This window comes from Somniosus microcephalus, chromosome 1, assembly GCF_052327205.1.
Source record: "Somniosus microcephalus isolate GS21.2 chromosome 1, FLI_Smic_1.0, whole genome shotgun sequence".
In the NCBI taxonomy this organism is placed as follows: domain Eukaryota; kingdom Metazoa; phylum Chordata; class Chondrichthyes; order Squaliformes; family Somniosidae; genus Somniosus; species Somniosus microcephalus.
In genome coordinates this window covers 76,633,508-76,657,283 of record NC_140987.1, presented here as the reverse complement: position 1 = coordinate 76,657,283, position 23,776 = coordinate 76,633,508, and positions in this window count along the sequence as shown.

The window sequence follows — 23,776 nt, the reverse complement described above, 5'->3', positions numbered from 1 at the left end:
CTCCCCAGCCCTCTCGCAGACCGGTGTTTCCCTCCCCGGCTGCGGCTGGGTTTCTCCTCCCGCGCCTAATCGCAGGCTCAGCGCTTCGTGGCTGCGGTCGCTGCCCGGATTTTTCCCGCCGATCGCGGTCCGGCTGTCACCCGACGCCGTTGGACCCGACTTTTGGCCGGTACAGCTCCCCCTCGACCGAGGTCGAGTGCTCTGCCCTTCTCCTCCGGATACTTCTACCCCTTCCCCTACTCACAGTCTCTTCGGCCGCCTTGTTTCTTGCTGGTCGGCTCACTCCACACCGTGGTAGCTGGGTAATCAGTGCCTGTTGCTGATGAAGCTTTTGTTGCTAGTCTTCCAGCTTCTGTAAAGTACCACACTTTCTGTTGTTGTAGCCTCGTGTTTTCTTTTGGTAGCACGACGAGGGCGGTTGCCTCTCTTCGACGCTCTTTGTTACTTTGCTATTCTTGCCGCAGGGTACGATCGGACTCGTCGCCACTGTAAAGTCTGTGGGTTGTGCAGTAAATAAATACACAGACTTTTGAAGTACAAACAAACAGGTCTTTACTATTCAGAGGTCAGGGCGAATCTGCCCTAGTTATCCTGTAACATCACTTATGTACTGGTGTGGTCACTGTCGGTATTACCGTATACAGAAGCCAATCAAATAGTGCCACACCTAAAGTAGTTCTCTTAAAGGTGAACGGTTACACTCAATCGTTCCCTTAAAGGTAGATGGGTACATACACTACACTTACAACCTTCCGGACTCAACATTGAGTTCAACAATTTCAGAATATAACCTCTGCCTCCATTTTTTCAGACGACAGCTGTTGGTGATTATTCCCATTTACACCTCCTCTAGATCCATCTTTTGTTTCTTTACTTGTCCCATTATCACCCCCTTTTGCCTTGCACCATCATCCCTTTTGTCTTTTAATCACTCCTGCCTTCCACCCTATCACAGACTTCCCTTTTGTTCTTTCCTCCCCTCCCCACTTTCCCTGCCTCTGTACGTGCTTAAAACCTGTTACATCTCTAATTTTTTCCAGTTCTGACGAAAGGTCATCGACCTGAAATGTTAACTCTGTTTCTCACTCCACAGATGCTGCTTGATCTGCTGAGTATTTCCAGCATTTTCTGTTTTAATTTCAGATTTCCACCATCCGCAGTATTTTGCTTTCTTATAGGTATTTCAGCTTTTTATTGTCTTAGCAACATAAAAAGTCGCCACCCCAAAACTTGGATAAATTCACCTTCACTTACTCTGCTTAATAATTTCACACAAAGTCCAAGCAGAAATATATATGACTGTTTTGGTGATTGAGACAAGTGGTCTCACTTGACAGTATTTGAACTAACCCATGTGCCATCCTTTACAGAGTGCTCAACGCAGTTAGTTCTAATTGAATATTCAGATACAAATGCATGTGCCTTTCTGCCAAGAAAGTTCAATCGTGCAGTTTCTTAATTGCCCAATTAGTGGTCCCCTCATGCTTCCTGATGCATGGGGTGCAATGTCTGCGCTACTTTAATATGAATAGGACACTGGCAAAACAGTCGGGAGTAGCATCACGCATCCTGAGAATGTCCTTCCTGACCATCTGGCTAAATTACACAGGCTGAACTGCGTCATGCACGTGGATGCTGTTTGTAGGAAGTTGATCATTTTTCTTTGAAAAGGATTTTGAATATAAATGGCAATCAGGAAATAGATGCTTTACATGCAGACAAAAAAAGGGGGGGGATGAACAATTGTCTAAAAATCTCAGTGCATTGACTGATTCTTGAATTTCAACAGCTGGTCAATAGAAGAAGTCAGAACATACCATAGTTCATCAACACTGTGTAATTTCAGTCTACAAATTTAGAACTATTTCACTGACTGTTTTAAAATGAATTAATCAATGTCACTATGTTCTTGTGTGAGTCACTGCAACGGGCAACAGTGAATGGATCCATAAAACGCCACAACCAGTCAACAAGTCAAGGAATACCAAATTTGTTAGTTCACAACTTTATATAAATAATTGTAATAAGTGAGAAATTATACATCATCCTATAATGTTTACTGCCAGAGTTTTACCTCTGTCTCTATCTCCCTCTCTGTTTCTAAATCTGTCTCTCTGGCCTCGATATTTACGGGGAGGTGGAGAGGGAGATGGAGTTTAGCTGTTGGAAACACGGGTTCCCCTCAGGTCTTGACAAATTTACCGGCAGGACCTGATTACCATTTTTGGAATCTGTTTCCTGGCCGCAGCCAGCCAGACTGAGAAGCTGGCTGGCTGGCTGTTGGGCGGGTAGGCCTGCGACACCAGTTCGCAGCCTGGGAGCAGAGAGGAGGGAGTGAGAGAACGGGGCGGCCGGGGGTTGGGGGGGTACATTAAAGGGGTGGTCGGAGAGATCGGAGTTGGAGGGGGACGGGACATCGATGGAGGGGCCTGGAGTGATCAGGGGTTGGGGGTGGGACATCGATTGGGGGGCGGGGAGAATTTGGGGGAGGAGGGACATCGATGGGGGGTCCGGAGAGATCAGGGGAGGAGGGGACATCGATGGGGGGGCCTGGAGAGATCAGGGGTTGGGGGTGGGACATCGATTGGGGGGGTGGGGAATTTGGGGGAGGAGGGTACATTGATGGGGGGGTGGGAGCCAGAGAGATCGGGCAGGGAGGAGATCACGGGGGGGTGGAGGACATGGGGACGGACGGGTGATGAACATAAGAACATAAGAAATAGGAGCAGGAGTAGGCCAATCGGCCCCTCGAGCCTGCTCCGCCATTCAATAAGATCATGGCTGATCTGATCCTAACTGCCAATCTACTATCACTGAACCATCTCCTGAATCTAACAGAATTAGACACACGAAATAGGAGCAGGATCAGGCTACATGGCCCCGGGCCCGCTCCGCTACCCACAGGGCCATGACCGATCCGAACCTAGACTCATGTCCAAATTCCTGCCCGCTCCCCATAACCCTTTATTCCCTTTACTTCTAGGAAACTGTCTATTTCTGTTTTAAATTTATGTAATGATGTAGCTTCTACAGCTTTTTGGGGCAGCATATTCCATGGACCTACCACCCTCTGAGTGAAGTAGTTCCTCCTCATCTCAGTTTTGAAAGAGCAGCCCCTTATTCTAAGACTATGCCCCCTAGTTCTAGTTTCACCCATCATCGGGAACATCCTCCCCGCATCCACCCGATCCAACCCCTTCACAACCTTATATGCTTCAATAAGATCGCCTCTCATTCTTCTGAACTCCAATGAGTAGAGTCCCAATCTACTCAACCTCTCCTCATATGTCCATCCCCTCATCCCTGGGATTAACCGAGTGAACCTTCTTTGTACTGACTCGAGAGCAAGTATGTCTTTTCTTAAGTATGGACACCAAAACTGTATGCAGTATTCCAGGTGCGGTCTCACCAATACCTTGTACAACTGAAGCAATACCTCCCTATTTTTATATTCTATCCCCCTAGCAATGAAAGCCAACATTCCATTGGCCTTCTTAATCACTTGCTGCACCTGCATACTAACCTTTTGAGTTTCGTGCACCAGGACCCCCAGATCCCTTTGTACTTCAGTACTTTCCAGTTTCTTGCCATTAAGATAATAGCTTGCTCTACGATTTTTCCTGCCAAAGTGCATAACCTCACACTTTCCAGTATTGTATTCCATCTGCCAAATCTCTGCCCACTTACTTAGCCTGTCTATGTCCCCTTGCAGGTTTTTTATGTCCTCCTTACTCACTACTTTCCCTCCCATCTTAGTATCATCTGCAAACTTTGATATGTTACACTCGGTCCCCTCCTCCAAATCGTTAATATAGATTGTAAAGAGTTGGGGACCCAGCACTGACCCCTGTGGAACACCACTAGTTACTGATTGCCAGTCTGAGAATGAACCATTTATCCCAACTCTCTGCTTTCTGTTAGATAGCCAATCCTCTATCCATGCCAGAATATTACCCCCAATCCCGTGATTTTTTATCTTAAGCAATAATCTTTTGTGTGGCACCTTGTCAAATGCCTTTTGGAAGTCTAAATACAGTACGTCCACTGGTTCCCCTTTATCCACCCTATATGTTACTTCCTCAAAGAACTCCAGCAAATTTGTCAAACATGACTTCCCCTTCATAAAACCATGCTGACTTTGTCCTATTAAATGATGATTATCCAAATGTCCTGTTACTGTCTCCTTAATAATGGACTCCAATATTTTACCTACCACAGATGTTAGGCTAACCGGTCTATAGTTTCCAGCTTTCTGTCTACTGCCCTTTTTAAACAAGGGCATTACATTAGCAGTTTTCCAGTCTGCCGGGACCTTTGCTGATTCCAGGGAGTTTTGGAAAATTATTACCAATGCATCCACAATCCCTACCGCCACTTCCCTCAAGACCCTAGGATGTAAGCCATCAGGTCCAGGTGATTTATCCGCCTTGAGTCCCATTATTTTACCGAGTATCACTTCCTTAGTGATTTTGATCGTGTTTAGCTCCTCCCCCCCATAGCCCCCTGTTTGTCCAGTGTTGGGATATTCTTAGTGTCTTCTACTGTAAAGCCTGATACAAAATATTCATTCAGTGTTTTTGCCATCTCCATATTTCCCACCATTAATTTCCCGGTCTCATCCTCTAAGGGACCGACATTTACTTTAGCCACCCTTTTTCTTATTATATAACTATAAAAACTCTTACTATCTGTTTTTATATTTTTTGCTAATTTACTTTCATAACCTATCTTCCCTTTCTTAATCAATCTTTTTGTTACTTTTTGCTGTCTTTTAAAGTTTCCCCAATCCTCGATCCTCCCACTAGATTTGGCTACCTTATATGCCCTTGTTTTTAGTCGAATACTATCCTTAATTTCTTTACTTAGCCACGGATGGCTGTCTTTTCTTTTACACCCTTTTCTTCTCAGTGGAATATATATTTTTTGGAAGTTGTAAAATAACTCCTTAAATGTACACCACTGATCATGTATCGTCTTACCCTTTAATCTGTTTTCCCAATCCACTCTACTCAATTCCGCCCTCATACCTTCATAGTCTCCTTTATTCAAGCTTAGCACGCTTGTTTGAGATCCAACCTTCTCACCCTCTAATTGAATATGGGATTCAACCATGTTATGGTCACTCATTCCAAGGGGATCCTTTACTAGGACATTTTTAATTAATCCTGTCTCATTACACAGGACCAGATCTAAGGTTGCTTGCCCCCTGGTCGGTTCAGTTACATACTGCTCAAGAAACCCATCCCTAATACACTCAATGAACTCATCCTCAAGGCAGCCCTGCCCAATTTGATTTGTCCAATTAATATGATAGTTAAAATCCCCCAGAATTATAGATGTTCCCTTATTACAAGCCTCAACTATTTCCTGATTGATACTCCGTCCAACAGAGTTGCAACTGTTCGGAGGCCTATAGACTACGCCCACTAGTGTTTTTTTCCCCTTATTATTCCTTACCTCCACCCAAACTGTTTCATTATCCTGATCTTTTGACCCAATATCATTTATCTGTATTACAGTGATTCCTTCCTTTATTAACATAGCCACCCCACCTCCCCTTCCTTCCTGCCTGTCCTTCCTGATCGTTAAATAACCTGGTATGTTTAATTCCCAGGCATTGTCACCCTGCAGCCATGTTTCTGTAATGGCCACAAGATCATACCCATATGTAGTTATTTGTGCCATTAACTCATCTATTTTGTTACGAATGCTACGTGCATTCAGATAGAGAACTTTCAAATATGTTTTGTGACACTTAGTTCCTGCTTTTGCCCTTTTTATTACTTTACCTTTTACTCCATACCTTCTGCCCCTTCCTGACACACGCTGGTTTTTAATTTCCCCACTGCTACCTAAGTCTATGACCTTCTCTGTTGTCATTTTTATTATTTGCTCTCTAGGAACCTCCCCCCCACTAGTTAGTTTAAAGCCCTCTCTACAGCCCTAGTTATATGATCCGCCAGGACTCTAGTCCCAGCACTGGGCAAGTGAAGCCTGTCCCAATGGAACAGTTCCCTCCTGCCCCAGTACTGGTGCCAGTGTCCCAGGAAGCAAAACCCATTTCTCCCACACCAGTCTTTGAGCCACGCATTTAACTCTCTAATTTTATTTGTCCTAGCCAAATTCGCTCGTGGCTCAGATTATTACCCTTGAGGTTCTGTTTTTTAATTTGACCCCTAGCTGCTCATACTCCTTTAACAGAACCGGCTTCCTAGTCCTATCTACGTCGTTTGTACCAACATGGACCATGACAACTGGATCCACCCCCTCCCACTGCAAGTTTCTTTCCAGCCCAGAGGAGATGTCCTTAACCCTGGCACCGGGTAGGCAACACAGCCTTCGGGACTCTCGCTCTCGGCTGCAGAGAACTCTATCTATCCCCCTAATAATACTATCCCCTACCACTACAACATTTCTATTTACTCCCCCCTCTTGAATGGCCCCCCGTTCCACGGTGCTGTGGCCAGGTTGCTCATCCTCCCTGCAGTCCCTGCTCCTGTCCCCACAGGGAGTAAGAACCTCAAACCTGTTGGTCAAGAGGAAGGGCTGCGGCTCCTCCAGCTCTACCTCCTGGATCCCCGTACCTGCCTCACTCGTAGTCACACCGTCCTGTCCCTGACCATGGGCTACATCTGAATTAATTAACTTCATAGGTGTGACCACCTCCTGATACACAGAGTCCAGGTACTTCTCCCCCTCCCTGATGTGTCGCAGTGTCTGAAGCTCAGACTCCAGCTCATCAACACGGAGCTGGAGTTCCTGTAGCAGCAGACACTTGTCACAGAGTCAGTGAAGGCATCGGATTGCGGGGGGCGATCGCTATGAGGGTTAACAAGGTAGCTCAGAGGGCCGGGGGGAAACACTCCTGCTCCTCCTGGCCCACTAGCAGTGCTGTTCCATCCAGCAGTCCTCACCTCACCTTCAGCTGCCTGGTTTCCAGAGGCCCGGAAAGCCTGGCCAGGCAGTGGTAAAGCAGGAACAGAGAAAAAAATCTTAGGCACACAGCCTCATTAAAATATCTCTCTTTCATAGTCACCTTGTGTAGTGTCGATTTTCCTGACCCTTCCCCTGGCAAATGCCCATTTCGCAGGGCACAAATGTCACGATATGGGGCAGAAACCCATTATGCTGGCTCTCCAGCCCTGTTATGTTGCCCCCAGATCTCCAGGGCTTTCCTGGTGACGGGGCAGAATTGCACCGGTGCCTGTGGTGGGCACAGTTATTTAGTTAGTTCAAGTCTCCTCTGCCTAGTGAACAGGAGGGAACCCATTTCTTCCACTTGCTGTCTGTCCAGAGTAAGTTATTAGACTCTGATCAGAGAATCATCTTGCTTTACATCCAGCAGATTGCAGTTCTCCAAAGTTGATGTCTATATTTGCCCGTCTGTAACAGACTTGTGTTGTCTCTGGGTGGTTTCCGTAACAAAAGGTATTTTTATGGGGACAGGTAAGTATGTGTTCAGTGGAAATAAAAACCGGGAGAGATGTAAAAAGGGAAGCAAATTTGTTACAGTAGCAGCCATTTTACATTGCCGTACAAAGTCAAAATTACTTCCATTCTGTTAACAAGCACCTACACTACATCCAACATTGCATGTACTTCAGGACAGTATGCGGGAGATGCTTAATGTGTTTTTTTCATTTGCTTATGGGATCTGGGCGTCGCTGGCAAGGCCAGCATTTATTGCCCATCCTGTGAACTGATGAATGGTAGCAACAACAACTTGAATTTATGTTTTTCTGCGTTAAAGTATATCTTTATAAATGCAAGAAGTTGTTGTTGCTGCTGCTCACCCTCCGGGAATGTCTGGAACGTCTGAAGGAAGCTTATCCAGAGCTCGGCATATGCTCCACCTAGTGGCTGGTTGCAGATATGCATTGGCCGAGGCCTGGGAATTGGGGTTTGATGCAGAAGACTTTTTTAAAAAAGTGGAGAAAATAACTGAAAATATGTAGGGGACATAAATTCTTGAAGAAATACAGCACTAGTTTTTCTACATTTGCTGCATCTGAAATCGGCTCCTTAATTGAAAGTGAGCAATTTTCTGAATAAGATCCTGATTTATGAATGGCCATCAGAACCCAACTTTTGCATTTTACAGAGGCCCTTGCCTGCCTGGAGAGAGGGCCTCACACGCTACCCAAAGCACGCCTGTAAAAATGAGTGGAAGTAGACAAGGCGAGTGCCACGCAGCCAATATTTTAACTCCTCGCTTGCCTCGTTCTCGTTGGGCGCTGGGTGGGAGTATAAAATCGGGGCTTAAGTGATAGATCGTGAAATTGAGATGCCACCTGTTATTGTCAGTGCAGCGTGTATCAAAGCACAATTCTAATCATTTTTTATAGAAATTTCCAGGCTAATTGCTCGATGGGCTACTTATTTTCTCTCCAAACATGTTTTGGGTGGGCGATGCACAAAACCAAGGGAGGGCGTGAAGAAGACATAGAAATATTAGTAGGTATAACCTCAGGATGTGTGGGACATGGGCGCTGGGAGTAAACAGAATGTAAGCATGGCTGGTTTGGGGGCTGGGTGGGAAGGCTGTGTCCTAAGCAGCAGGTGGAGGGTGTCTCCCACCATCAAAGCAATTTGGAGCAGAATGGCCCATCTGTTACAACTACTGTGTCAGCTGTGGCTCAGTTGTGGCACTTTTGCCTCTGAGTCAGGATGTCGTGGGTTCAGATCCCACTCCAAACTTGAGCATAAAATCTAGGCTGACACTTCAGTGTAGTACTGAGGGAGTGCTGCACTGTCAGTGGTGCCGTCTTTAGGATCAGATGTTAAATCAAGGCCCTGTCTACCTTCTCAGATGGACGTAAAATGACCCATGGCACAATTCGAAAAAGAGCAAGAGAGTTCTTCCAGTTTCCTGGCCAATATTTATCCCTCAACCAACATTGGGGTTGGGGCCTTGGCTATTTACAATCTATATTAATGACTTAAATGAAGGGACCGAGTGTAATGCATCCAAGTTTGCTGATGATACAAATCTAGATGGGAAAGTAAGCTGTGAGGAGGACACAAAGAGCCTTTTTAAAAATTTGTTTATGGGATGTGGGCGTCGCTAGCAAGGTCAGCATTTATTGCCCATCCCTAATTGCCCTTGAGAAGATGGTGGTGAGCCGCCTTCTTGAACCGCTGCAGTCCGTGTGGTGAAGGTGCTCCCACAGTGCTGTTAAGTAAGGAGTTCCAGGATTTTGACCCAGCAATGATGAAGGATACTTCTAAGTCAGGATGGTGTGTGACTTGGAGGGGAACTTGAAGGTGGTGGTGTTCACATGTGCCTGCTGCCCTTGTCCTTCTAGGTAGAAGAAGTCGCGGGTTTGGAAGGTGCTGCTGAAGAAGCCTTGGCGAGTTGCTGCAGTGCATCTTGTAGATGGTACACACTGCAGCCATGGTACACCGGTGGTGGAGGGAGTGAATGTTTAAGGTGGTGGATGGGGTGCCAATCAAGCGGGCTGCTTTGTCCTGGATGATGTCAAGTTTCTTGAGTGTTGTTGGAGCTGCACTCATCCAGGCAAGTGGAGAGTATTCCATCACACTCCTTACTTATGCCTTGTAGATGGTGGAAAGGCTTTGGGGAGTCAGGAGGTGAGACACTCGCCGCATAATACCTAGCCTCTGACCTGCTCTTGTTGCCACAGTATTTATGTGGCTGGTCCAGTTAAGTTTCTGGTCAATGGTGACCGCCAGGATGTTGATGGTGGGGGATTTGGCAATGGTAATGCCATTGATTGTCAAGGGACGATGGTTAGACTCTCGCTTGTTGGAAATAGTCATTGCCTGGCACTTATGTGGTGCGAATGTTACCTGCCACTTATCAGCCCAAGCCTGAACGTCGTCCAGGTCTTGTTGCATGCGGACATGGACTGCTTCATTATCTGAGGAGTTGTGAATGTCGCTGAACACTGTGCAGTCATCGGTGAACAGCCCCCATTTCTGATCTTATATTGGAGGGAAGGTCATTGATGAAGCAGCTGAAGATGGTTGAGCCTAGGACACTGCCCTGAGGAACTCCTGCAGCGATGTCCTGGGGCTGTGATGATTGACCTTCAACCACCACAACCATCTTCCTTTGTGCTCGGTATGACTCCAGCCAGTAGAGAGTTTTCCCCCTGATTCCCAATGACTTCAGTTTTACTAGGGCTCCTTGATGCCAGACTCGGTCAAATGCTGCAAAGGGATATAGTCAGGTTAAGTGAATGGGCAATAAGGTGGCAGATGAAGTATAATGTGGGGAAATGTGCGGTTATTCACTTTGGTAGGAAGAACAAAAAACAATATTTTTTAAATGGTGAGAAACGATTAAATGTTGGTGTTCAGATGTTTAGGTGTCCTCATACAAGAAACACAGAGAGTTAGCATGCATGTACAGCAAGCAGTTAGGAAAGCAAATGGCATGTTGGCCTTTATTGCAAGAGTATAAGAGTAAGGAATTCTTACTACAATTGTACAGGGCTTTGGTGAGACCACACCTGGAGTACTGTGCATAGTTTTGGTCTCCTTATCTCCTCATACTTGCCCTAGAGTCAGTGGAACGAAGGTTCACTAGATTGATTGCTGGGATGAGAGGGTTGTCCTATGTGGACAGATTGAGTAGATTGGGCCTATGCTCTCTGGAGTTTAGAAGAATGAGAGGTGATCTCATTGAAACATACAGGATTCTGAGGGGGATTGACAGGGTAGATGCTGAGAGATTGTTGCCCCTGGCTGGAGAGTTTAGAACTAGAGGGCATAGTCTCAGGATAAGGGATCGGCCATTTAAGACTGAGATGAGGAGGAATTTCTTTACTCCGAGGGTTGTGAATCTTTGGAATTCTCTAATCCAAAGGATGCTGAATATTCAAGGCTGAGATAGATAGATTTTTGGATTCGAGGGGAATCAAGGGATATGGGGATCGGGTGGGAAAGTGGAGTTGAGGTCGAAGATCAGCCATGATTTTATTGAATGGTGGAGCAGGCTCGAGGGGCCGTATGGCCTACTCCTGCTCCTAATTATGTTCTTATTTTCTAAACTGTAACATGGAGAATAGTGTCTGTGAGTGGGAGTACGAGTTTAGATCAGGTGGGATATTACATGTTATAGGAGTGAGCAGGAAAGTGGGATTAAACTAGATGGGATATTAAAGATTTGGGGAGTGGCCAGTGTGGTGTATGTAACCTGTTCCACCTTAAGAGAACTACCTTAAGAGATGTACTACTTTCTCTTGGCTGCTGTATACTGTAATACCGGTGGTGACCACACCGGTATATAAGTGTTGTGCAAGGACTTGCTGGGCAGTTCAGCCCTGACCTTCGAATAGTAAAGGCCTGTTAAAAGTTATTCTTGTTGTCTGTGTCCAGTGATTGATCCTAAACCTAACTGGGACATACAGACTCAACAGTGGTGACGAGTCCGATCTTACCCTGCGGCAAATTTACATCCAAGGCAGCTTCGTCCTCAAAACGGGCGTCGAGAAGAGGCATCCGCCCTCATCATCCTGCTGAGCACCATCGCACAGGAGGCATCGAGAACCCGGGTTAAAAAGAAAAAGAATTCTGACCACGAAGCCCTCCATCAGCGACAGGCAGTGTTCATCCCTTCTACCACGGTGGTGGGTAAGCCGATCAGCGACACGAGCAGAAAGTCGGCCGCGTTGACTGTGGAGTAGGGGAGGGAAAACGGAGGAATAAGGGCGGAGAGCTCGACCACGGCCGGTAGAAAGGGCCGGGCTGCAATCGAAGCCGAGAGGCGCAGCGACTGGGGCAGCTTAAAGCTTGAGAGCTGCGGAGAACTCAAACGCAGCCGGTGTACAGGACCGGGCTGCGAGTGGGGCTGCGAGGCAAAACAGCGTCGGGGAGTTGAGAAGCTTAAGGCACGAGAGCCGCGGAGAATTCAAACGCAGCCGGTGTAAAGGACCGGGCTGCAAGCGGGGCTGCAAGGCAAAGCAGCGTCGGGGAGTGAGAACCGCTGGGGAGGCGAGAACGGCAGCAGCAAGGCAATCGCCATTGCAGCCAGCGGGGGAAGAAGGCAAACGCGGGAATCTGCCATTGTAGTCGGCGGGGGGGAAGAAGACGAGCGCGGGAAGCCGCCATTTAAAAAAAAAAATTTTTTTTTTAAACTTGCAAGGATGCCTAAACATGGGAGCATTAATACCTTTGATAGTGATGTCAAAGATTGGACCACGTATGTAGAACGCATGGAAGTTTATTGTAAAGCAAATAAGGTACCAGATGATGAGAAAGCATTAACCTTATTAAGCTCAATGGGGGCGAAGACATATGGGCTATTGAAGCACCTTCTATCACCAATTAAACCGGCGGATCAGACCTTCGCGAATATTGTTACTGTCCTGAAAAATCATTTAAACCCCACGCTGCTAATGATAACGGAACAATTTAAATTTTACAGAAGAACGCAGTTGAAAGACGAAAGAAACGCTGAATTTTTAATTGAACTACGTAAGCTATCGAAGTACTGTCAGTTTGGGACAGGGCTAGCAGATGCGCTGAGAGATAAATTTGTGTGTGGATTGTTAAAAGAAGGAACACAAAAGCGACTGCTTGAAGAGAATGATCTTACGCTTGATAAAGCTGTCACTATTGCAGCATCGCAAGAAGCCGCAGCAAGAGGCACTGCGGAAATGCAGCTACGGTCACCGGAACTCTGTACCAATCAAATGGTCTTGAGTACAGTAAAATGTTATCGTTGTGGAAAGACAACACACGATCAGAACCAGTGCTGGTTCAAAAATCAGGAATGCAGAAAATGTGGCAGGCTTGGTCACATAGCTAAAGTATGCCGGTCAGGAAAGAAGACCAGCAACAAAAAGTCACCACAGGAAAAGTACAAAAAGGTACACAAGGTGACAGAGAACAGTTCGAACGAACAGAAGTCAGATTCAGACACCAGCAGTAATGAACTGGGTAGTCTAAGAGTACACAATGTTGGTAAGGAAGCAGACCTCCAAACAATTTGGGTCACACTTCAGATAGCAGGAGTCCAAGTGAAGATGGAATTGGACACTGGATCGGCATTGACGGTCATGAATAAGAAAGATTACAAAAGGTTATTCCCACATATTCCCCTACGGGATACGGAGATTGTATTGAAAACATACACGGGGCAAATAGTATACCCCATCGGGAAGATAGAGGTAAAGGTGGTCCACAAGGGCAAAGAAAGCCGAGGAATGGACTTATATGTGCTACCTGAGGGAGGTCCACCACTACTGGGACGGGAGTGGATTAGGAAAATAAATATGGACTGGCATTCCTTAAAAGCACTAACGGTAGATTCCGGTACAAAAGATGTCAAACCTAAACGATTGTCCAGAATATTGGACGATGCTAAAGAGGTGTTCCAACAAGGACTGGGAACACTGAGAGGAATTACGGCAAACATCAAGATTGAAGAACATGCAAACCCGAAATTTTTCAAAGCCAGACCGGTACCTTATGCAATACGACCTGCTGTGGAAGCTGAGCTGGAAGGGCTAGAACGTTCAGGAGTACTGTCTAAGGTAGACTGGAGTGAGTGGGCCACGCCCATTGTCCCAGTCATGAAGCGTTCATCGAGCAACAAGCCGGGGGAACCGGGGAAGGTTCGCATCTGTGGTGATTTCAAGATCACTGTTAATCCGGTGCTTCACACGGTGCAGTATCCGCTTCCACGGATTGAGGATATCTTCGCTTCATTGTCTGGCGGGAAACACTTCACCAAGATAGACTTGGCGCAGGCATACTTACAGATGGAAGTTGAGGAAGAGTCACGCCAGTATCTCACGATCAACACGCATAGAGGCTTGTACCGGTATAATAGACTGGTTTTTGGAGTGGCATCGGCTCCAGCAATTTGGCAGAGGGCCATGGAGCAGGTATTACAGGGAATTCCAGGTACACAATGTTACCTGGACGATATTCTGATTACAGGAGATGATGACGAGGAACACCTTGCAAACTTGGAACTGGTGCTCACCAGATTGAAAGAATATGGTCTTCGAGTTAATCGCCAGAAATGTGAATTCTTTCAGAAGCGGATCTCGTACTGTGGTCATGTCATTGACCAGGAGGGGCTTCATAAGTCTCCTGACAAGATCAAAGCTGTTGTGAAGGCTCCCGCTCCGGATAATGTATCCCAATTGAGGTCGTTTCTAGGGTTGATTAACTATTACCATAAGTTTCTGCCAAATTTATCCACGGTGCTGCACCCGCTGAACGCTCTTTTGCAGAAGGGAGTACCATGGCAGTGGAGCGAGGACTGTAAGAGGGCCTTTCGTGAAAGCAAGGCATTGATCACCTCAGAGGAAGTGTTGGCTCACTTCAACCCAACGCTGCCTATTCGTTTGGCTTGTGATGCTTCTCCATATGGTATTGGGGCAGTACTCTCACACAAGTTGCCAAATGGCCAGGAGAGGCCAGTTGCGTTCGCATCCAGATCATTGACCTCCGCTGAGCGCAATTATGCTCAGATAGATAGGGAGGCTCTCAGCCTTGTGTGGGGAGTAAAGAAGTTTAATCATTACCTGCAGGGCCAAAAGTTTACGCTTCTGACAGACCACCAGCCGTTGGTATCCATTTTTAACCCTAAGAAGGGTGTTTCGGTGATGACAGCACAGAGACTCCAGAGATGGTCCCTTTTCCTAGGGGCACATCAATATCAGATAGAATTCAAAGGTACAAAGCAGCATGGTAATGCTGATGGGCTGTCGCGCCTGCCACTACCTACAGAGGAGGAGGCACTGACGGTTGACCCTGTTGAGTTATTTCACTCGACCATCATCGAATGTTCACCAGTCACCAATGCAAGTATTGAAAGAGAAACCAGGAACGACCCGACACTGTCCAGGGTCTACGAAGTGACAGTGAAGGGATGGCCAGCACATGGTGATCCACTGTTACCGGCATTCTCAGCAAGACGAGAACAGCTGTCCGTCTGTCAAGGAACATTGATGTATGGAACAAGGGTGATTATTCCTCCTAAGTTAAGAGAGAGAGTTCTAAAGGAACTGCATGAAGGTCATCTGGGGGGAGTCAAGATGAAAAGCCTTGCTAGGGCTTATGTGTGGTGGCCGGGTATCGACCAACAGATAGAGGAGCTGACAAAAAGCTGCTCAGGGTGCCAAAAAGTGCAAAATGCACCTCCGATTGCACCGCTGCATCCATGGGAATGGCCTTCAACCCCATGGCAACATGTACATATTGACTTTGCTGGTCCTTTCATGGACTCCATGTTTTTAATTGCGGTGGACGCACATTCTAAATGGCCAGAAGTGATTAAGATGACTACCACTACCTCGGAAAAGACGATCGCGGTGTTAAGAACGATATTTGCGAGAAATGGATTGCCAGAACAAATATGTTCAGACAACGGACCGCAGTTCGTGTCAGAAGAATTCCAGGGATTCATGAAGAAGAATGGGGTGAAACATTATACCTCTGCCCCATATCATCCGGCTACAAACGGGTTGGCCGAGAGATTTGTACAAACGTTTAAAAAAGCAATAAAGGCCATGAGCGAAGATCAGATTCCACTACAACACAAGGTGGACAAATTCCTACTGGCATATCGAAACGCCACTCATGCAGTGACAAACCAAAGTCCTGCCATGATGTTCTACAACAGGAGGTTGCGGTCCAGGTTGGACTCGTTAAAACCAAATGTGCGGAGGGAAGTTGAAAACAAACAGTTCCAGCATATAAATAACAAGACCACTCGGAGTTTCGAAATAGGACAACCAGTGTTAGCCCGGGATTATAAAAACGAGAAATGGCAATCTGGAACAATTCGGGCCAGACAAGGACCCCTGATGTACACGGTAGATATTGGTGAAAATGTAATACGGCGTCATGCTGACCAACTGGTAGAATCGAGAACAAGGGTCGAACCCATGGTTACGGCAGAGACAGCCGTGAAAGAAGTTAGTGAACCTGAAGCATCTACCTCAGAAGTGAATGTACCTGATGATGATGTCCAATCCATAAGAGACCAACTAGATGAGTCACCCCAGCAACGAGAATCAGAGACCCCTGAAAGGCGTTATCCAACTCGAATCAGGAGGCCTCCTCAGAGACTGAATCTTTGAACTGTTTTGCATGAAGTTGTATATATATATGTTATTATGTTATGTTAAATGGGGATATAACTGTTAAGCTAAAAAGGGAGGATTGTGGTGTATGTAACCTGTTCCACCTTAAGAGAACTACTTTAAGAGATGTACTACTTTCTCTTGGCTGCTGTATACTGTAATACTGTAATACCAGTGGTGACCACACCGGTATATAAGTGTTGTGCAAGGATTTGCTGGGCAGTTCAGCCCTGACCTTTGAATAGTAAAGACCTGTTAAAAGTTATTCTTGTTGTCTGTGTCCAGTGATTGATCCTAAACCTAACTGGGACATACAGACTCAACAACCAGGAGAGTGTGCTTATTTTCTGAACTGTAACACGGAGGATAGTGTCTGTGAGTGGGAATGTGAGATTAGATCAGGTGGGATATTACAGGTTATGGGAGTGAGCAGGAAAGTGGGATTAGACTAGGTGGTATATTAAAGGGTATGGAGAATAGGCAGGAGAGTGGGAATAGACTAGGTGGGATATTAAAGAGTACGGCGAGTGAGCAGGAGTGGAGTTAGTAACAAAATCAGGAAGCACTTTTTCACACAAAAGGGAGTAGAAATCTGGAACTCGTTCCCCAAGAGGCTGTGGATGTTGGCACAATGAGCTTTCACGACTGATAGATTTTTGTTAGGTAAAGGTATCAAGGCCATGGAGGAAAGGTAAATGGAGTTGACGTGCAGATGAGCCATGATCTAATTGAATGGCGCTGCAGGCTCGAGGAGCTGAGTGGCCTACTCGTGTTCCTATAGTCCTGTCTAGTTACTTTAATACCCTAGGTGGCACTGTTTCCTAACTCATGCCATGCATTAGTCAGTCACACTTCTAATTTGGTATCAGGGAGTTTTTTGGTGAGGGGGGAAAGGGAAGCGAGAGGCAATTTGTCACCACCCTCACCAGCTGGGGGTGGGGGTAGCAGCAATGAGACTGTGATAATGGTATTCATGAGTGTTCTAATCTGCATTATGCAAAGCTATGATTGATCATGGGGACTAACAGAAGCAAAGAAATCAGAGAAAGTCTTCTTCTTAGGCAGTCCCTCGGAACCGAGGATGACTTGCTTCCACATTAAAAATGAGTTCTCAGGTGACTGATGAGTCCAATACGGGACCTACAGTCTTTGTCACAGGTGGGACAGACGGTGGTTGAAGGGGCGGGTGGGTGGGGTGCTTGGGCTGACGTTGGCTCCTTGCGCTGCCTGTGCTTGGCTTCCGCTTGCTCCCGGCGAAGAAACTCGAGGTGTTTGGCGCCTTCCCGGATGCTTCTCCTCCACTTTGTGCGGTCTTGGGCCAGGGATTCCCAGGTGTCAGTGGGGATGTTACACTTTTTCAAGGAGGCTTTGAGGGTGTCCATGAAGCATTTCCTCTGCCCACCTGGGGCTCTCTTGCCGTGTCGGAGTTCCGAGTAGAGCGCTTGTTTTGGGAGTCTCGTATCGGGCATGCGGACAATGTGACCCGTCCATCGGAGCTGATTGAGCGTGGACAAAGCTTCGATGCTGGGGATGTTGGCCTGAGCAAGAACACTGACGTTGGTGCACCTATCCTGCCAATGGATTTGCAGGATCTTGCGGAGGCAGCGTTGGTGGTACCTCTCCAGTGCTTTGAGGTGCCTGCTGTACATGGTCCATGTCTCTGAGGCATACAGCAGGGCGGGTATCACTGCTGCTCTGTAGACCATGAGCTTAGTGCTGGGTTTGAGGTCCTGGTCTTCAAACACTCTCTTCCTCAGGCGACCGAAGGCTGCACTGGCACACTGATGGCGGTGTTGGACTTCGTCGTCGACATCTGCCCTTGTTGACAGTAGGCTCCCGAGGTATGGAAAGTGGTCCACGTTGTCCAAGGCCTTGTTGTGGATTTTGATAATCGGGGGGCAGTACTGTGTGGCGGGGGTAGACTGGTAGAGGACCTTTGTCTTACGGATGTTACGGAGAAAGTAACACACAGAGGGGTAGCATGTAGATGAGAAATAGAAGGGGGCCACTAAGACTTTGCTCTTTTTTGTTGGTGATGCTGTGGTGTTTTATTTCTGCATTCCGATCCCTGCATCTCCCCAGCTGAACACGTTTGGAGAAGATGGGTGATTTGCTATTCATCTCCTGACACCCAGATCCTGAAATCCAGGGCTGCACATCATACTGACCACAGAATAGCAATTTGCATTTAATTAGAAAATAGCATATGATTCTATTCTAGCCCCTTAAATGTCAGCTTGGCTCAGTTAGTAGCACTCTTGCTTCTGAGATCGAAAGTTGTGGGTTCAAGCTCCACTCAAATCTTCAGCACATAATCTAGGCTGACCTTTCAGTGCAGTGCCAAAAGAGTGCTCCATCATCAAAGAGTTTTCTTTACTTTGTGGGCGTCATTGGCAAGTACTGAACCCGGAGGTAACTCACTGAGTACTCTCCCCTTCCCCCCTACTCTGACCAATTCTTCTAACAAGTACTCTCAACTCTTCTTGCTCTCTCTATCCTGAGTTTACTGCCCTCCTTTCCTCCCTAATTCTCACCCTCCATATAAACTCTTCTACCCATATACATGGCCACCCCCTCGATCATGCCATCTCACGGGGCCTTGATACTCCCATCATAACCATCACTGATAAGGCATTTCCTTGTATCATTTCCTCTGATCATTTCCCCTTCCCCCTCCCAGCCCCACTTCTTTCTGTGTCCGCCCCTGGAAAAAATCTCTCTCTCAAGTCACTTACCACTGCACTTTCAAATTCTCAATGATCTAGCCTTTGGCCTACAATTCATCATGACATTTCTGCAGCTACCGATTTGCTAAATCACACCCTCTCTACCACTTTTGATGCCCTCATCCCCAATAAAACCATTACTCTCTCTGACCTTAATTGCCCCCCCCCTCAGTATACCCCTCATCTCCACTCCCTTAAGTCCAAGGGATGCAGATTTGAACATCTTTGGTGGTCAACTGGTTCAACCATCCATCGCCAGATCTGGTTGGACCACTTAAAGCATTATCAGGTCCTGCTCTCCATCGCTGAAACTGCTCACTATTCAAAGATCATCCAAAAATGCAGAGATAACCCCCTGGCTTCTCTTCACCACAAACTGCCTTCTTAAACCCCGCTCCCCTGCCTCCTCCACCCTCCCCTCTGACAATAAGTGCAAGGAGTTCATGGACTGTTTTGTCACAAAGATCGAGACCATCCACTCAGCTGCCTCGGCTGTTTCCCTCCTTTCCCCTAGCCCACCTATTCCTTGCAAACTACTGCCCCCCTCTCCAACCTCCCTTTCCTCTACAAAGTCCTTGACCATGTTGTCGCCTCCCAAATCCATGCCAATGTTTCCTGCAATTTCTTGTTTGAATTCCTCCAATCAGGTTTCTGGCGCGGCCACAGTACTGAAACGGCCCTAATCAAAGTCACAAATGACATTCTTTGTGACTGTGACCATGATAAACTATCCCTCATCCTTTTCGACCTATCTGCAGCCTTTCACACAGTTGACCACACCATCCTCTTCCAATGCTCTCCTCTGTCATCCAGCTGGATGGGACTGCCCTTGCTTGGTTCCATTCTTATCTATCAAATCATAGCCGAAGAATCACCTGCAACGGCTCCTCTTCCCACTCCCGCATCATTACCTCCGAAGTCTCCTAAGGATCTATCCTTGGCCCCCTTCTATTTCTCATCTACATGCTACCCCTCGGTGATATCATCTGAAAACACATCAGGTTCCACATGTACGCTGACGACACTCAGCTCTATCTCACCATCACCTCTCTGAACCCTTCTACTGTTTCTGATTTGCCAGACTGCTTGTTCAATGTCCAATATTGGATGAGCAGAAATTTCCTCCAATTAAACATTGAGAAGACTGAAGCCATTGTCTTTGGCCCCCGCCACAAACTCCATTCCCTGACCACCGTTTCCATACCTGGCAACTGTCTGAAACTGAGCCAGAACCTTCACAACCTTGGTGTTGTGTTTCACCCCAAGATGAGCTTCTGACCACATATCCGCTCCATCAGCAAGACTGCCTACTTCCACATCCATAACATTGCCCAACTCCGACCCAGCCTCAGCTCATCTTCTGCTGAAATCCTCATTCATGCCTTTGTTACCTCTAGACTTGACTATTGGCCGGCCTCCCATCTTCCACCCTATATAAAATTGTGCTCATCCCAAACTCTGCTGCCTGTATTTTAACTCGCGATCACCTATCACCCCTAAGCTTGCTGACTTTCACTGGCTCCGGGTCCGACAACGCCTCAATTTAAAAATCCTCATCCTTGTTTTCAAATCCCTCCATGGCCTCGCCCCTCCCTTTCTCTGTAACCTCCTCCAGCCCTACAAGCCTTTGAGATCTCTGAGCTCTTCCAATTCTGGCCTCTTTCACATCCCCGATTTTAATTGCTGCACCATTGGCGGCCGTGCTCTCAGCTGCCTTGGTCCTAAGTTCTGAAATTCCTTCCCTAAACCTCTCTCCTCCTTTAAAGATGCTCCTTAAAACCTACCTCTTTTTTCTGTTCTGATATCTCCTTCTGTGGCTCCGTGCCAAAAATGTTTTTATTGATATTGCTCTTGTTAAGCGCCTTGGGAAGTTTTGCTATGTTAAATGTGCTATATATATGTACGTTTTTGTTGTTATTGTAGTACTTGCTGTTTTCTACCCTTCAGATGGTTTCTTATCTATTCCCAGGGTTTATCCTGAATCCCCACAGCTTTGAGTTTAATTAAAAGCCTTTCATGTGGAACTTTGTCAAAGGCCTTTCAGAAGTTGAGGTACACCATGTCACAGGGCTTACCACAGTTCACTTGGGTTGTTACTTCCCGAAAGAAGCCCAGGAAGTTACCTAATTCCTCACCACTTAAAGTTTAAATCCCTGTTCCCATTAATTTGCAGATATCTCAAGGTGTTGATACAAACAGATCTGATTTTGGATTTATCCACTAATGAGGCAACAGCACTAAGAACAGACCTTTCCAAACCGCCAGGCATACTAAATTTGAACACAACAAACCAGAGTGTATGAAATATAAGGGCAAATGGCACTGAGCTGTCTGGGCTTCGAGACTCAGTGGCCAGGGCTGGAGGTGCAGCAGGTTGAGTACTCCTGGTCTACAGGATTAATACATTTAAACACTGAGACATAGGAACTGCTAGACGAACAAAGATCAAAGTCCTTCCAGTTTGTCTTCTACCATCCTGGTAATCACATGATACAATGATGGGAGTTGTTGACTAATCATGGCAATCAATCTCTATCAATTAGTCTACAATAGTGCGGAGGAGCATAGGAACATCAGTAGGCCATTGAGCCCCTCAAGCCTGTACCGCCATTCAATGAGATCATGGCTCATCTGCGACCTAACTCCATATATCCACCTTTGGCCCATATCCTTTCATACTTTTGGTTATCAAAAATCTATCAATCTCAGATATAAAATTAACAATTCTAGCATCAATTGCCGCTTGCAGAAGAGAGTTCCAAACTTCTACCACCCTTAGTGTAGAAGTGTTTCCTAGTTTCACTCTTGAAAGGTCTGGCTCTAATTTTTAGACTATGCCCTTTAGCCCTAGACTTCCCAACCAGCAGAAATAGTTTCTCTCTATCTGTTCCCCTTAATGGCCCAGAAATTCGGGTCGGGAGCTTCCCGCGGGTGCAAGCCCCCAACCTGCACTTAACTTGCGCGCCGGCCGTTGAGCTGTGGGCCCGCGTGGGATTCCAATCCTGGGCCACCTCCAACTGCCGGCACGCAGTGCTTGCGTATCCTAGGGGCGCAGTTAGTTCGAAGCGTCCCCTGGGATCACGTGGGCCATGGAGAGCCAATGGTAGCAGGGAATGCTTCATTCATAAATTTGACAGGAAGAGCTGTCAAACCTATAAATACTATAAGTCCCAAAATATAATTAAAACTTCAAATAAATTTAAGAAAAAACATCACATTTTTAAAATAACTATAAAGTACATGAAATAAATATTTTAAACAATAATTTAAATTTTTGAAAAAAAAATTACATTTTCTAACGGGGCTAACAATAAACTTACCTTTCTTTAAAGTATTTAAAAATAATAAACCTGTGGAAAAAATGTTTTAATTTTAATTAATTCACCACTTACCTTGTTAAAAGCAGGCCTTGCGCCTGCTTTGTAAAAGTGTAATTGCTGGAGACTTACCCTCCTGGAGAAACCTGCAAAAAAAAACGTAAGTTCGATGTGCACGCGCTGCCTCTCCGGCGCACGCGTTCCACCTGTCAACACCTTCTTTCAAGGGAACGGAAGTTCCGGTTTCCCACGCATGCACAGTGCATGCACGAAACCGGCACTTTTGTTGGGCCTACGCGCAAGTACCCAGTGCGCACTCACGCATGGGGACCCGAATTTCTGGGCCAATATCTTGTAAACTTCGATCAGATCACCCCTTATCCTTCTAAATTCTAGGGAATACAACTCTAATTTGTGTAATCTCTCCGTCGTAATTAAACCCTCAGAGTCCAGGTCTTCTTCTTCTTCTTAGGCAGTCCCTCGGAACTGAGGAGGACTTGCTTCCACAGTAAAAATGAGTTCTCAGGTGACTGATGAGTCCAATGCGGGACCTACAGACTTTGTCACAGGTGGGGAAGACAGTAGTTGAAGGGGCAGGTGGGTGGGGTGCTTGGGCTGACGTGCGCCCCATCCGCTGTTTGCGCTTGGTTTCCGCTTGCTCCCGGCGAAGAGACTCGAGGTGTTCAATGCCTTACTGGATGCTTCTCCTCCACTTTGTGCGGTCCTGGGCCAGTGATTCCTAGGTGTCGTTGGGGATGTTGCACTTTTTCAAGGAGGCTTTGAGGGTGCCCTTGAAGCATTTCCTCTGCCCACCTGGGGCTCTCTTGCCGTGTCGGAGCTCCAAGTAGAGCGCTTGCTATGGGAGTCTCGTATTGGGCATACGGATGATGTGACCTGTCCATCGGAGCTGATCGAGCGTGGTCAAAGCTTTGATGCTGGGGATGTTGGCCTGAGCGAGAACACTGATGTTGGTGCGCCTAACCTGCCAATGGATTTGCAGGATCTTATGGAGGCAGTGTTGGTGGTACCTCTCTAGTGCTTTGAGGTGCCTGCTGTACATGGTCCATGTCTCTGAAGCATACAGGAGGGCGGGTATCACTACTGCTCTGTAGACCATGAGCTTGGTGCTCGGCTTGAGGTCCTGGTCTTCAAACACTCTCTTCTGCAAGCGACCGAAGGCTGCACTGGCACACTGATGGCAGTGTTAGACTTCATCATTGACGTCTGCCTTTGTTGATAATAAGCTCCAGAGGTATGGAAAGTGGTCCACGTTGTCCAAGACCTCGTCATGGATTTTGATCATCGGGGAGCAGTACTGCGTGGCGGGGCCGGTTGGTAGAGGACCTTTGTCTTACGGATGTTTAGTGTAAGGCCCATGCACTCGTACGCTTCAGTGAAGGTGTTGATGATGGTTTGGAGTTCGACCTCCGAGTGTGCGCAGACGCAAACGTCATCTGCATACTGTAATTCGATGACAGTGGGTGGGACGACCTTGGATCTGGACTGGAGGCGACGGAGGTTGAACAGTTTCCCGTTTGTTCTGTAGATTAGCTGCACTCCAGCGGGGAGCTTACTGAGGATGAGATGGAACATTGCAGCAAGGAAGATCGAGAAGAGTGTTGGTGCGATGACACAGCCTTGCTTGACCCCGGTCTGTACGCGAATT